The sequence below is a fragment of the Cryptomeria japonica genome, chromosome 3 (genome assembly GCF_030272615.1).
Source record: "Cryptomeria japonica chromosome 3, Sugi_1.0, whole genome shotgun sequence".
Lineage (NCBI taxonomy): Eukaryota > Viridiplantae > Streptophyta > Pinopsida > Cupressales > Cupressaceae > Cryptomeria > Cryptomeria japonica.
In genome coordinates, this window is record NC_081407.1 from 237,761,696 (window position 1) to 237,778,119 (window position 16,424).

A 16,424-nucleotide genomic window follows, 5' to 3' on the forward strand; every position below is an offset into this window, starting at 1 on the left:
ATGTATCTTATTCTAAACATTTTTTCTTAAAATTGGATGGTGTTGTAGTCTAAAATTACATAATTATGAAAGCATATTTTATTTTCTAGCTTAAGATGAACTAGGGAATGGAGTGTGGATTGTTTTCAACTATGGCTTAGACATTGAATTTGGTTTGGAATCTATGATCATCCATGTGTTTTATTCTTGAGAATTCTAATATACACACAAATATTTACATACTTTTCTTGACTAATACTCTCACATCCCCCACCCCTTCTTACAACACTTCTTTAGAGGTGGTATTTATAATCCAGTTTTGAATCAATATATTCTATTTCATTAAAGAAGTTTGAAATATTTTACTTCTACTAAATGAATTTATCTCAACAACATGAAATAGTTAAACCAAATTTGGAATCTTGATGTAAGGTGATAGAGTAATTTTATCCTTTTCCTAAATATATGTCTAGACTCTAGAGGTTTTAGCTTGATCCATATAACGTTTTGAGTATTCATGTTTCTAATTCTAACCTACACATGTTCTTGCATGTAAGGATAACCAATTCCTAGACTACCATGTTCTTTACATTGAATACAATTAGACCAAATAAATATAAGAACACATCTTTTATTGTCACATTTGACCTATAATAAATTTCTAAATATTTTTAAGGAGTTGATAATAGAACATTTTAAATGAAACAAACATGATGAAATGTACACGACGATTAAGAATTTTCATTGCAACTTGATTCTATCTACTATTATAAGAAATTTGTTAGTTTAGTACAATAGTTTGTTTTTTAATTGTTCAAGATATCATTTCTACATATTTTTAATACTTTGAGACTAAAGGGGATGCATAGATTTATATAAGTAGAGCCATGTTTTAGTAGCTACCATTCTAGAACGATCTACTATGGCAGAGGTTCAAAAGGAATCATAAAATCATTGATTTTATTTATTGAAAACCTATAATAGAATAAAATGACAATCATGTATTAAATATTCAAATTACTCAAAAAATCTTTTGTATACAACTGAAAAATGTTTATATCATTCTAGTCATTCTCTAAAGATATCCATCCAACTATAGGAAGTAGATTCTCTTGTCAAATCATAGGGCTAAAACTAAACCATCATTTGTTTCTTATAACTTAAGAATTAGGTGGAGTTATGTTAAAAACAAGACACATTGAATACTACAATTATCTATTTTGACAATGTCAAAAAATGTAAAACAAAAGAACAAAACAACAAGTTAAGCATTTTCATCCCTTACATATACTATAATTTTTTTAAAAAAATTTATCTTGACACCCTTACACAAGATCCCACTCTAAATCTCACTCACTTCATATCATATACATAGATACATAAAATAGTCATTTTCAATTTAAAAAAAAAAAGGATTTTCTATCAAATCATATAATTAAATCTTTCACTCTCCCCCTCTATATAGATATAGATATATATATATTTCAAGTCCTTTCAAATCATATATAAATGCATAGAATAGACATATTCAATTTTAAAATAAATTCTCCTATCAAACTACAAAATTAAAAAAACTCTATTCAGAAAAGATAAAGACTGGTGTTGAATGTGCAGGCCAACTATATATTCCCCACTAATCGGCGTGCAAAGTGTGAGTGTACAATTATTGGTCGGAGTGGTTTAAAAATCAGAGAGTTTGTCCCCACTAATCCGCGACTCCTTTCCTTACATTTTCTAATAGCATTTGACGTGCATATGCTCTCACTTTCAACCTTTTCTTCGCATTTGTAATGCAGTATTATATAGTTTAACTCATTAATTCTGAATGGATACACTGTTTAGGTTTTAAATAACTCTTGAACGTAAAAAGATTTACAATGGTAAATATTAGTAGAATAAATAGTAGACATTAAATTAATGAAACAATCATAGTCAGTTTTGAATTTGTTACCAAATTATTTCAATTGGGAAAACCTCTGTTTATTATTTTGATTTGTTTTAGCAATTATAAAATTGATTATATATATACATATATGGATGGAGGTTTTCTATCCACAAAGTTCATTTAGTTCTTTGATACGGAGCACAAGCCTTAGGATGAATGACTTTGGCTAAGAGCTAAGGTCATCTAGAGCATGATCTTAGCATCATCCCTTATGATGTCAGAGCCTTGCACTGAGCAATACTTAATCCTTTGGTGGGCTCATTAAGAACCTTTCAGCTTCACTAGTGTACTAGAGCCTCATTAACAACTCTTTGTACATATTTGAGTTATATTATTTTTCATAGTGTTGTTGCATTTATTATTACATTTGTGTTTGTAAGGAGTATTATAGATAGACACTCTTTAGGAGTTTGGTAGTCTATGAATATTTTCCTTTCATCAATCATCTATTACTGATCAATGATAAAGAATAGTGATTGAAGCCAATAAATAGTTATACTAGATGTCTAAAATATTGGAATATTTATGTGATGAAAGATTAACAAATTTTATGTCTTGGTCATCTTTCAAATGAATTATTTTTCCTTTTATACAACACTTTTGACATGCAATAAGCATTTTACATTATAATCAACTTGCGTAAAAATAAAAATAAAATAAAAAATACAATAATAAATTTAAATTTGAACACAAAATCTATGATAGAATCAACAACATTTAAATACAATAGGCGATTGTTTGATCATTAGAGTTCCCTTAAAACAAGATTATAAGATCAAGTCAAATGAGCTTTAAAATGTGGCTTGACATTATTTTAATCATCAAAAGAAAAAAATTATGCGTATGTGCAAAAATGATCTCATATTAGTTAGAAGAATTGGTCCATGAAAATATATGTAGTCTAATTTAGCATGATCCTTATGACAATGGGGGTATTTAGTGGAAGTAGCCTTCGTATAGTTAACATAATGGTTGATTGGTTTTGGATGTGTATATTTTCTTTCCCAAACATTTTTGTCCTCTTATTTGGATGTGGAACAAAATACCTTCATAAAAGCTTCTAAAATTTTATTTTCTCTCAAGTCCAATACACTCTAAAAATTTGTGTTTTAATATTTCTTATACAACTAAAATTCATTATACCTATACCCATTAAATAATCACATTGGTTCAAAAGCTTGGTGGTGAACAACATATATAGTTCAATATTTCATGATCCAATGTCAATGGGATGATTTGATTTAATAAAAGTAACCCTATAATTAATTTAATTATTTTTTATTAAAGGAAAACAGGTTTTGAAGGGACCTGAAACCGTTTAAAACAAAACCATACAGTCAAAAGAAATCAGATGCTAACTAATCACTAGACATAAGCAAAACAAAAGCACCAAAAACAAGGGACCAAAACCCCAAAGAACTTATAGGGTTTTCATTAAACTTACATTCGTTTGAATCAAATATTGATGTATTTTGTGTACCTTATGGACAATGTTGTCAATGGGAGTTATGCCCTTGTATCAGACACTAACCAATCACTAGACATAAGAAAAATAGAAGAACCAAAAATAGGGGACCAAAACCCCAAAGAACTTACAGGGTTTTCATTAAACTGATATTATTTCGAATCAAATCTTGATGTATACTGCACACCTTATGGACAATTTTGTCAATGTGAGTTATGCCCTTGTATCAAACACTAACCAATCACTAGACATAGGCAAAACATAAGCACCAAAATAAGGGGATCGAAACCCTAAATAACTTATAGAGTTTTCATTAAAATTTGATTCTTTTGAAACAAATCTTGATGTATACTACACACCTTATTGACAATGTTGTCAATGGGAGTTATGCCCTTGTCCCTGCTACAAAGCCTAGTATGAGGACTAGGAGAAGAACTAGAAGCCAACTCATGAGTGGAAACCTTCTTCATAGATTTCACACTAGAAGTTAGAGAATCATCACCCCCTTTGGAGAGGCTCTGAATAGCCAAAGCTTGGGAATTTAGCTACCAATGTCCTTTAGAGCTATTCGCCATGGTTGTCTAGTTTGCTGCCATAGCAACCCTCAACTTTTCCTATACAACTAGAAATGACTCCTCTAGAGATTTAATATGTTGGTCATTCCCTTCCTTCATTTCCTTAATTCCCTCTGCCAACTCTTGAATAATAGTAGAAATTTTGTCCATGCTCTGCACCTTAGAATTTTGAACAATCTTGTCCTTCATGGCATTAATCTTAGACACCATCCACAAAAATAGGGCACTCTAGCTATTTGTAACATCCTTAACATTCTTAATCATGATCTTTAAATCATTAACAGAAGAACCTTTCTCCAAAGGGGTATCAATGCCAATGTCCATAGGGATTTCAACATAAAAAACCACTTCAATACCGTCAGCTGGCAGAGGTTGGACATTAGAGGATTACAAACCAGGGTCAATCTTCCTCTCCATTTTATACTTTGACTTCTTTTTATGGGAAGAACCATCCATCGAATGGGACAAAGATTTTCCCTTCCCTTCACCAACACATAAGAGAAACCCCCTAAATTTTCTTTTCCCTTGACATCATGATTGGGGGCTAGAGAATTAGGCACATATCCATTAGAAGGGAAATAATCAGAGTCCTCATCATCCAAAATCATAGTTTTACATGGTGGTTGAAGGAACCCCTTTTGGGTCATTTACGTTTTCCTAAAAGGGTACATGCATCCTCATTCGAGGGAGTATCCTTGGAGTCACTTGTGAAACCCTCAAGACTGACATTATGCTCATTTTAATTCCTAAATTTAGGAGTAGGGTTCTTGTAGACTAAAATAGATTATGCATACTCCATTATGAGAAGGATCAAACCCTCACGAATGATCGAGATAGAGGGGTTTTTACCATGAACTTTTAGAATATGACATAGGGAATAAAACAAATATAAGGTCAATGAAATGCACTTATCATGTCAGAAATGATTAAGAATGACAAAATGATAGCTAAATAGTCTACAAAATTGACTATCTAGAGTAACATACCGCATAATGACTTCTACAACTTCCACCTAGAGGAGACTGAGAGTGGTCCTATCATACCTGCCATTAATAGTCCTTTCCATTTTATCCCTTTCCCCTTTTTCAAAGAAAATCTTTATGGCTTCAATAGCACATTTCTTGTCCCTATATAATTTCCTTCCTTTCACCAAAGTATTAGACACCTTTTCCACTAACTCCTCTGAGACCACCAGCTCCATGCCATATACCTTGAGGATACCCTCATTCCATCCCTCCACAAAATCAGCAGTCAGTTGTGGATCGTAGCCATGCAATTTCTCAATATATGCCATAAGGCCCCTAGTTGAAAGCTCTCAACAAACCTCATGATTCTCCTACCATTTCCAATAAATAATAGGTTCACCCCTATTTTGATCACCACCCATGTTGTAGAGATAACTAAGAAAAAATAAAACCACACAAATGCTAGCCCAAATGTAGAAAAGGAAGATCATAAAGATGGAGGTATAAGAACACACCATAATGAAGGACATGCCACTTCACATGAATTTGAAAAGTGATTTTATCATTTCCCAAAAAACCTTTGAGTTAACATTCATTTTGATTTCCTCAAGGATGGTGTCATAGTTCTCCACCTCGACATATTATGTTGAACCACCCTAATTGGCCATCCTATCAGAATCCAAGTTAGCTTCACGATAAGTATGAGTGACATCAAACTCTTCAAAGGAGTTAAGCATAATTCTGCTATCAAGAATCAAAGTCTTAATGGTCCAACTTGGGGTTTGAAACCTTCTTAGGCAATTAACGATATTTAATGAATCACTTTCAACCTAGAACTTAGTGAAACCCTTAGAAACCACCATCTTCGGGCCAATGTAGGCTGCATAAGCCTTAGTGTAGTTTTATTTAAATGTTGATTGGTTATGGATTCTTTATGATCTTCCCCTATCCTCTTTTCGAGATAAAAAATCTACATATTTCTTTTAAAAATTTTCTAATGAAAATCATTTTCTCTCAAGTTGAATATACCTAAAATATATGATTTTAAATCCCATATATGACCAAAAAGTCCCCATTTACTAGTTGAAGTTGAAATACTTGGTGTAAAATATCATCTATAGTCCAACATACTATGTTGTTAATGACAATGTGGTGATTTCTCAAGTGAAGTGACCCTCCTACCATATAATTGTTAAAAATGAATATGTTTATTTGCTTCATCTTCTTAAATGGACATTAATTTTTTTTGTGTTGAGCCTTCCTTCTTCTTTCTTCTATTTATAAATCTAAAATAAAATATATTCATATATATTTTTTACAAAAACACTTCTAAACTATATAAAATTATAAAAAAAAAACATCTTAAACATTAAAAATCATCGTATTCAGTTTTATTAAATTAATTATCCTATCAAGTTATTCATTAAATATAAGTCCCTCCAAATTACATATAAGTTTTGTTATAATTAGCTAGATTAAAAATGCACAATGTAACATTCTAAAATTTAAACCAAATTAGCACAAATAAAAGCATCTATCATATAAAATGAGAGTTTACATGTAAGTAGATTATTTCCATTGAATCAAAAGATGATCCTAGTACTCAATGAGTGGTGCCAATTAACTTCCACCAACTCGAAAATAAGTGGTGACATGTATTTTGGATGAGTTTGACCAACTCTAGGGTTGCCATTAAACATACCTAATGTTCTTTAAATTCATGTGCTAAATATAATATATAACTAGTTTGGCTAAGTAATTACTTATAATATTTTACACTAACAAACCCCTTAAGAAATTATAATGGGGTTTAATGTTTTGGGTCATTGAAGAGGTTATCTCTGAGGACTCCTCTTCCTCCTAGACTACGGAATCGAAATGGATCATTTATAATTCTATCCCTAATGTTACTGTGATGGTCCCTAACCCTTCTATACTAACCCTAGTTTCCCCTCCCCCCTCCCCTATTTTGTCCTCTATTTCTTGGGAGTTATTGAAGATAGTAGAAAAAATTAACAAACTTTGCATCACTTGTAACAGGTAGAATGAAATCATTTGATTTCTCCTAGCCTAGCTCCACACTACTAAGATAAAAAATAACATACTGGAGGTTTTGGATGAGGCAGATGCTAAGGCTATTGACTAGTCGATAGAGGATAAAGATGGTAGAGTTTGGATGGCTACTAATGATTTGGTTGAAAGGCTTGTGAGATGGGACAAATTGAATGAGGACGTAAAAAATCTGAATGCCAAGGTGACCCCAAAATAAGAAAGAACGCAAATTGAAAGGGCTATATCTGACATCCAAGGCAACCAAAAACCTCTAAAATGAAAATTGAAAGAGATTGCAATGTATAGTAGGAAAATGGCATGCAAAAAATTGGCTTCTATGCAGTTATCCAAGAAGAGATCAATCAAAGACAAGCTAAGAGGAGGTCCATGGAGATTGTGGTCAGCACTACTCTTGAGTCAACTAGTACCATCATCAAGGTGGATGATCAACCCCACCAACCAGAAATCATCTACAAGAAAAACAACTATCACACAAAAGAGATCAAGCAAATATTTTGTGCTCTATAACAACCAAAGAAAAGGAGAAAACCCTTGTGGGAAAAAAATCCTCTCTAAAATAGAGAAAATAAAATAACAAGATAATGCATGGAGGACTCAATGATTATTCTCAAGAACTACATACATCATGTATATACAATCAAGTATCCTTCCCTAGGAAGGAAAGAGAGAGATTGTATAGCTCCCCATAATTCATATAGTCTTACAAAATTGGTGAGTGCTTGAAGACAAAACATAGTCTAATGCCTACAAACAAACTTTCTCCCCTTGGGAAGAAGATAAACCAAGTAAAAATGCAAGAATGCTTCCCATTTTAGATAAGAATTGGTAAGAAGAAAAATCCAACTATAGGATGATGATGTGTTTGAAATTTCTCATGGGTCACTAAGACCTTGGAAGATGATGCAATGAATCAATTAAGTACATACCCAATCACAATAGAAGGTGACAAATAGAAACCCAAAGGAAATTAATCTTGAATAATCTCCAAATGCAACTAAGATGTGACAATAGGTGCATCATAACCATCATCAAATAGGAGAGATAGACCCTCAAATGTGCCTCCCAAATATGAAATATGATCTACTCCACAAATAATTAAGCAATGTCAAAACCAAATAGGAATCCCAATCAAAAAGATAAATAGATGAATTATCCTACTTAATAGGAATAAGAGTCTCAACCAAAGAATGTACAAAAAAAGTCTCTGCAACCGGAGGAGGAGAACTTTATATTTAAATGCACTCTCAAACAAGAGTTGAAGAGATTTATGTGAAAAATTATAACACATTTAATGACCATTTTGATTGCTCCCATAATATTTACATCTACAACCCTTATACATGATTCACTCTTCAAGATAATCTCCAAAATGGTACAAAAATAAAAATGCTCAATACAAGTAAAGAGCTGAAAAGGACAAGATCAATATCTCTAAGTACCTAATGAAAATTCTATAAAAAGGACCTAAGATATATATAGAGGACTTCAAGAGGTTTTTGACAATGTTGAGTTTTCAAAAATAAAGTTCCAGTATAGAGAAAGGGCCTCCGCATCAATTGTAGCTTGAGGGTCCTTTTACCCACTTTCTTTGGGGTCTACCAACCACCAAGTAGCTCTCTTTAGAGAATGAACAGTCCCAAAAGCACAGAAATGAAGGATGACTTTGGAGGCTTGTTACCAAAATTTGGTATAGAATCTGATCCAACCAATGCTGTGAGAAAATTGGTGCCAAAACCAACTTTGCAATGATATATAGTTTGCACAATTTTGACTCTGTATGACAAAGTTATGGCAATAAATCAACTATTGCTTTTTAGGGTTTTGACACTAAAATTAGAGGCAATAAAAATTAGTTAAGGGGTACTAAATATACAGAAACCCCCAAGTTTAGTAGGTCATCCAAAAGAGGATGACATCAACACTCTGTAAGTCCTACACATGCAACAAGTGCATACCTTTTGTCCACCTTAATTGAATTTTTTTAAAAAGAAAAAATGTCCCCTCTTTTTAAAAAGGAATTCATGCCTCCCTTTTCATAAAAAAAATGTACAAATTTTTAATTAAAAAAATGTTTTGACCAAAAAACAAAGGATTGTAAACCTGTGATAATGGAAGGGCATGAATATTTATGTAGGGACCCGATCATACGCATGTACAGAACAATATGATGATAAAGATTTATGTACAAGAAATCAAACCCTCAAAATTTTTTCTCTATTAAAGTTATTATAAATACAAACTAGATAATAGCTCTATATAAGTTATTATCAAGACAAACACAAACATCACGAGAAAACACCACCCACAAAAGAATGAATTGATGGTCTATAATGTGGGAGTTTTAACACCTTGCCAATCTTGGCTAAGCTCTTTAACTTTCTCACAAAACACAATCTTTTAATCATTCCCTTTCCAAGAGTAGTATCAAAGGATTTAGCTTCGTTGGAGTAACTAGGATATTTATCTAATTATTTATTAATTAGATCCTTTAATTACTTTTCTATTTAAGAACCAATTTGATGTCTTGTAGCATGTTCATAGGTGGCATGAAAAGTAAGTTAAGAATCAATTTGATTTTGCATGGGAGTTGTGGGTTCAAATCCTTCTATTACATGTTAGGGAGAAAACAAAGAGCCCTACTCTACAGGTGCATAAAGTACCCACGGTAAAAAATAGCTTTGCACTCTCTCCATTAACTTTCATATTAGAAATTAGCCATCTAATTAGCAGTTTCCGAAGAATTGAAAATGCATATGTATGAGAAATGAGTAGTGAATTAGAAATAGAGAAATTTAGCAAAATAATTTTTCGTGTTTTAGAAACCCTTTGAACATCAAATAAATAGTGCTAACTTGTGCCAAGCCTAGACATACATTTGAGATTTAATGTATTGGAACCCTTCACTGGAGAACGAACTAGAGTAGAGATGTTGAAAAACTTAGTAGAAACCTTCAACACACCTAACAAAATACTTGCAAATAGATTGATTTGGGCTAATAAATATCTTGCAAATATAGATTTTCACCCAAAACACAAAATGGGTAGGGGTCAGTTGGTACTTTGCTAAAAGAAATTTTCTTTTTCACCAAAAAGTTCATACAATATGAAATTTTGTATAGTGCACAATCATACAGTATAATTTACAAGAGATAAAAGTGCGCAAAAAATGAAGTTACTATTTTTTGCTAAACAAAGATTATTTCTTTGTTTCTCAAACCTTCTAGACTCAATGGCAATGATGGTTTGACTCCATGACACTAGTTGCGTGTGGAGTCACTAGTTGTGAGAAGGAAACATGCAAACTTGAAGAGAGAAGTTGTATGTGAGAAGCCAAGAAATTTAAACAATCTTTGTGCAAGCACCAAACTAGCACTTTCAACTAAAACTAACTCAGTCCCATGTTAGAAGTCACTAAACCAAAATGCACAATGTAACTTTCTATAAGTGAATCTTAATTAGCCTAAATAGTGATGTTTATCATATAAAATGAGAATGTGTACTTATAGGTAGAGTGATTGGATCAAATCAGAAGTTCATTCTAACATTCAATAAATGATAACAAGTTCGTTCTACCAAATAAAATAAAATCATGACATGCATTTTAGATGAGCTTGAGCAACTCTCCAAATTACCACATACCTACTTAAAGTGACTAAAAAAATCATGTACAAAATATAATATGTAATTATATAGACTAAATAAATTACTATAATATTTTATCCTAACACCTTTAAAAAGTCTACAAGTCTACCACATGCACTTCGAGAAGTAGATTTTTCTATCAAATCTATAATTAATGAGTTGTTCATCAAAAAGTCTTGTTTTTTCTTTCTTTTTCCATGATTCTGGGAAAAATAAAGACTCCTGTGGAACGTGGAAACCAACGATATTGGCGTGCACACCCGTCCATCTCCAACTCCTTATCTTGCAATATTCCAATGACATTTGACGTCTTACCTTCCTTTTTTCTTTTTCATTATCTTTATTCCTTACTCCGGATGAGGGTTGAACAGATCTGAAGTTCTAGTGCAGACACTGCGAGGGCGTTTCAAGTAATTGTGGTGTGTAGACAGTATGGAGATAGAAAAGGCGCAACACTATCTTAAAAACATCCCTTCAGATGTTATAAAGCTGGTATGCTCCTTGTTAGGCCTTGCATATTTCATCTATCTAATCCAATCAGATGCACAGAAAGCCTACAAAAAGAGAGCATACTGGATTCCGGGAAACGCCTTCATTCTCAGCGCCCTCACAATTCAAGTTCTGTCCTACATCGACACCTCCACCGTCAAGATTTCAGACAAGCCCAACTATAGCGAGATGGCACTCTTGCTTGGAAATCATCTCTTGATTGAAAGCCAGAGGCTCATTATTTGTGTGTTCATGGGCTACTTACTGCCTGGAATGGCTCGCCCTGGCTCCGGAGGCCAGTGGGGAGATATCTCTGCCTTAGCCATCACTCTATTCACTGATATCACTTCCGAGCTCTACTTTCTTCATAAGAGCAAAGATCTCTTCCGACTCCTCACCGACCGGAAAATCGTCCAAAAGACAGACTATGATTATAAATTCGACATGGCCGTAGAATTCAAGCAGCAGCCCTCCATTCGAATATGGTTCATGGTATCCAGCGTGGGTATATTGGTATCTGTCATATTCCTCATCCTTTTCTTAGTCTGTGCCATTGTTGCAGGCAACACTATTCGAGGAGTTCTTTCTCAAAGGATTTCGGCGGCTCTTTCGACTGAGAAGATAGAAAACTCATCGAAATCGGTTGAAGATGAGGTCTTCAAATCGTGGATTGTAGCTCGCGCGTGCCGCCCGGAATATGTGATAGCGAGGTCTGTGTTGATTTCAGGAGCTGGTATGGTGGTCACTCTTCGCATTATTTTATCCATACTCAAATTCAATTTTGTGCAATATAAGAGTGTTGTTCTTCTTAATGATGGGCTGGATGAATTGAGGAAGGCCAGATTGGTGTTTCAGTACGCCTTCGTGTTAGTAGGCTGGACAGCCGTATGCTGGAGATGGATCACGGCCGTCCTCTACTTTCCGAGGCTCAAGCACACGAGGAGATTCTTTGTCGTCGAGGATTTCTGGACAAGGGCTATTTCCCAGAAGAGATTCGGCTGGGAAAGTTCTAATGCTTTGCAGAGAGAAAAGATTTTGAAGGAGAAATTAGCTAACCGTATCAGATTGCATGTTTATCTGTGTTTGCTGCGTTCGGTGCAGATTTTTGTGACAGGTTTTCTCATGGCTATGCAGAGTCTTGTGGTGTTGTTGGCCAAATTTTGTTGGGTTTTATCAGAGATTGCAATAGGCAACAAGTTCGTCCGGGTATCCGTTTTAGGACCCCGAGATCTTGATTTCTACCTGAATTATGAAGCTGCGAAGCATGACTATGACGAGTTTGGCAAGTACCGCCAAGTTTTGAAGCGGGTCTGCATGCCACAAGAAAACCCAGGCAGTCTCTGGTTAGCCAACAGAGAATCTATTCAGCAAACTGAGAAGCGTATGGAAGCCGGATACAAGAATGCCAAAAAGTGCAGAGAGTTGATTGACCTGATCAGTCATTACCCATCTGCAGGTACTGAAAGCCTTGTGAATGAATTTGACTCATTGCCTCTTGTCAACGCTTATTTCCCCAATCTTGGTAAAATGTGCTGGAAGATGACAGCTGTGTCGTATCTCCACATCATAACTGAAATCTTTCCGGGCTCTGACCTTCTAGACAGAAGCATCAAAGTCTATGAACAGGCAGAGGATTTCATGAATTTCTTGGACAGTGCAGAGATCAAACAAGACAATGAAATGGAATTTCTGGACAGACTGGGGATGGAGGCCGATCAGATGAGCAAGGCCGCAGATATGGAGTTCAATAGGCTGAAAAAATATGTTTCCAGAGAAAGAGAGATTCTTCCAGTGGAAGAGATTCGCAAGCTAATGGATAGGGCTCAGCAGGTTCTGGCAGACAACAAGTTGCTTGATGAAGACGCGGATGCTGATGGTGGGGAGTTACAAGACTCCAAGGACTTGTTGAAAATAGCTCCCAGCTACAGCTTATTCAGGGTGTGCAAGCACTTAGAGGAAAGTACTCGTGGTGATATGATGGATGAGGGGGATCTGTGGAATAAAATAGAAGATAACTTGCGCAATCTTTTTGCTCATTGTGTTTCACAAGTAACAGATAAGTTGGTAAATAACTGCAGGAACTGGGCAAGTGAATTTGAGGAAGATAAAATATGGGAGGCAGTTTCCCTAGCAGGAAAGGTGAAATTGGTGCTGGAAAACTCTGAAGTGGGTGCTCAAGCTTGAGGAATATTCAGAATGTTGTGTTCTATCTTTTTTAGTTTGCATTTTGAGTTGCATGAGTGTGTCACTGCTATGATGTAATTATAGAGAAGTTTAGCTTGCTAAGATGGTACAATGCTTTTTTGCTTTGAGTCAGTTGGAGTCACTTACAAAAGGGTATTGTTGGACATGGCTCTTCTGAGTGGCGTTAACAATGATAAGGAAATTGGGGTTTACAAAGCATGTACAGGTAGCCAATGTTATAATAGACGCCTGTGAATTTTAGGGAGTAGAAAATGCAAAGCCTTGCATACTTTTTATTTAATATATCTGTATATGGCGTCCAGGAAAAAGATAAGTGTAATAATGATTAGTCCTTGTCTGCTTTTTATTATAAATTGCGGTAAAAATGATTTGTGTCATTTGTACAATGGATTTTGTGGTGGCAATTTTATTTTCTATTTAAGAATCAATTTTTGTTTTGGTTATATATCTTGTTTATAAGATAAAGAGTTAAATTAATATTATTATTTAAATAATTTAATATTCATATTTAACAAAAGAATGATAAGAGCTAAAATTATATAAGATGCTTGTAAATTTTATGAAAGTGAAAAAAAAGCTTTTTAATCATGATGTTAAGGCAAAAAGAGTCTAAATAATACCCTTCATCTATTTTTATTATAGAATGTTGTAATTTTTAATAATCAAAGTGACACATGTACAATGAATTTTTGTTCGATTAAGCTTTTTAATTCATATATACATGATGCTAAGGCAAAAAGAGTCTAAATAATAGCCTTCATCTATTTTTATTATAGAATGTTGTAATTTTTAATAATCAATATGACACATGTACAATGAATTTTTGTTCAATTTCATATTCTATTTCAAAATCACTTTTTTTTGAACTTCTTCTATCTTTTCTTTAATTATCTTCCAATCTATTAAAATATTTACATATCACACTATTTAAATAATTGTATGTTGTAAAAGTAATAAATGTCTTTTGATTTATAGGATAGGTGTAAAATTATTTTAACTATTTAAACAATCTTATAATTAATTAAATAATGCAATGATATTATCTATCTAAAAAATGGCCAGAAATTACGTAATTTGTAAATTCAACAGTTATATTATTTTACTTTTAAATTATTTCATTTACTATATGAACACATTTTTTATTTTATTCTATTTTAAGTTAAAAAGCTATTTGGTTTTTTATCTATAATTTAATTTTACTTTTAAAAGAATGACCTTCATTATTTTAATATTTTTTAAATTTTTATTAACTTGGAAAATTTTAGTAAATATCATATAGTAATATGTTATTCATATGTATGTATGTGTGTGTGTGTGTGTGTGTGTGTGTCTGTACACATGCATAGACACATACACATACAAATACACATACAGATACACATACAGATACACATACGCATACACATGCACACGCACACGCACACACACACGCACACGCACACGCACACGCACACGCACACGCACACGCTCACGTGTGCACGCCCACCCACACACACACACACACACACACACACACATATGCTTTATATTGTGAATTTCATATTACATATTTTTGCAATATATTTTTAGTAGTTGTTTGAATGTGTTGTGATCTTTTTTGTATTTGTTGGGCCTAAGGGGCAAAGATTTACTAGTTGTTTGAATGTGTTGTGATCTTTTTTGTATTTGTTGGGCCTAAGGGCCTTTCTTTGCCCCTTTAAATGACCTCAACTTTTAATTCCTTTGCAACTATTGTTGTTGTAGTTGAAATCCTGACAACGACATCCCATGGCTCTCTTGACATAAGTCCCCTAACCCACCTCTTTATATTGTTCTTCTAATCCAAAATTTTGATAAAGCTTGCAAATGGCTTGAGAATTTTACTCTTGTTATATATTTCATGGGAAGGGTTCCCCTTGAAAATGTGCTTTGTGACTAGGTTAACAAATCTTGGACCCCAAATGTGGTTTGGTTTGCCATTATACAAAATCTTACAATTTCTTTTTTCATTTCACTAAAACCAATCAAGAACGTGTTGTTCTCACTTAAGGCCCATGGGTTGTGCATTGTTCTAAACTCTTGTTTAAACTTTGGAAATATAAAAAGTTTCTTCATGTCCTAGTTTGGGGTGAATTGTCAAGTCTTCCTCTACCTTTCTTTCACTTTCTTATTAAGATTACTTCCATAAAGGGCAATTTTGTTTGTGTAGAATGCAAAAAGTTCCATTTTCCTTGCCCTAGTTTTTATGTCTACATTGAGTTTGACCTTTCAAGGGACGTTAAAGAGGTAGTGGATATTAAAATAAGCCAAACTTGCTATTCTAAGATGATTCAATATATTAATCTCTTGAACAATTATTATTAACACGAAATCTATGATGATGAGTTTAATGATTTTTTGATGATTCCACAATGGACCAAACCCACCCCTTAGTCCCCTATGGGGTCACCACCTCTTGCAAAGGATAATACATTATGGTCTACAATAGTCGACTACAAAACTAATAATTCTAGCATTTGCTTCCAAACCTACTCCAAAATCATCAAGTCCATGAGTTTTAGTTCCACAAGTTTAAAAGTTGATTGGCATATGTATGCCAAACACAATGAAATCTTTTAATTATCAAACCTGTTTTAGCTGGTTCACAACCTCTAGCTTGTCAATCTCAACATACTTCCCCGCCTGTGGTTGGCCAAAGAAGATCTTGCAACCCATCTAGGCATTTGGAAAAAGGAAAGTTTGTGCCACAAAAAAAATATGTCAACTCAATGTTCAAATTGGAACTTATGCATCTCCTAAAACCATGATTTAAAATAGTTATTCTTCTCTTGATGGGATGGATAATAAGAAAATTCATCTTTATTGTTAAATTAATTGTATTTCTTGGAATGTGAGAGGTCTAATAGACCTTCATCAAAGATAATTTTTTTATGATATTTTTTAAATCTCTATAGAATTAGACACTCTTTTGCTTTAAGAGGCTAAAATGTTTGATTTTTTTTTTCTTTGAATGTCATGTGATCTTTGTCCATCCAATTTTTTTCTTTTTTCCAACCACGAGGTTGGCCATGGTGAATTTTTCATCTTTCTCTTGCCTACGTGGAATC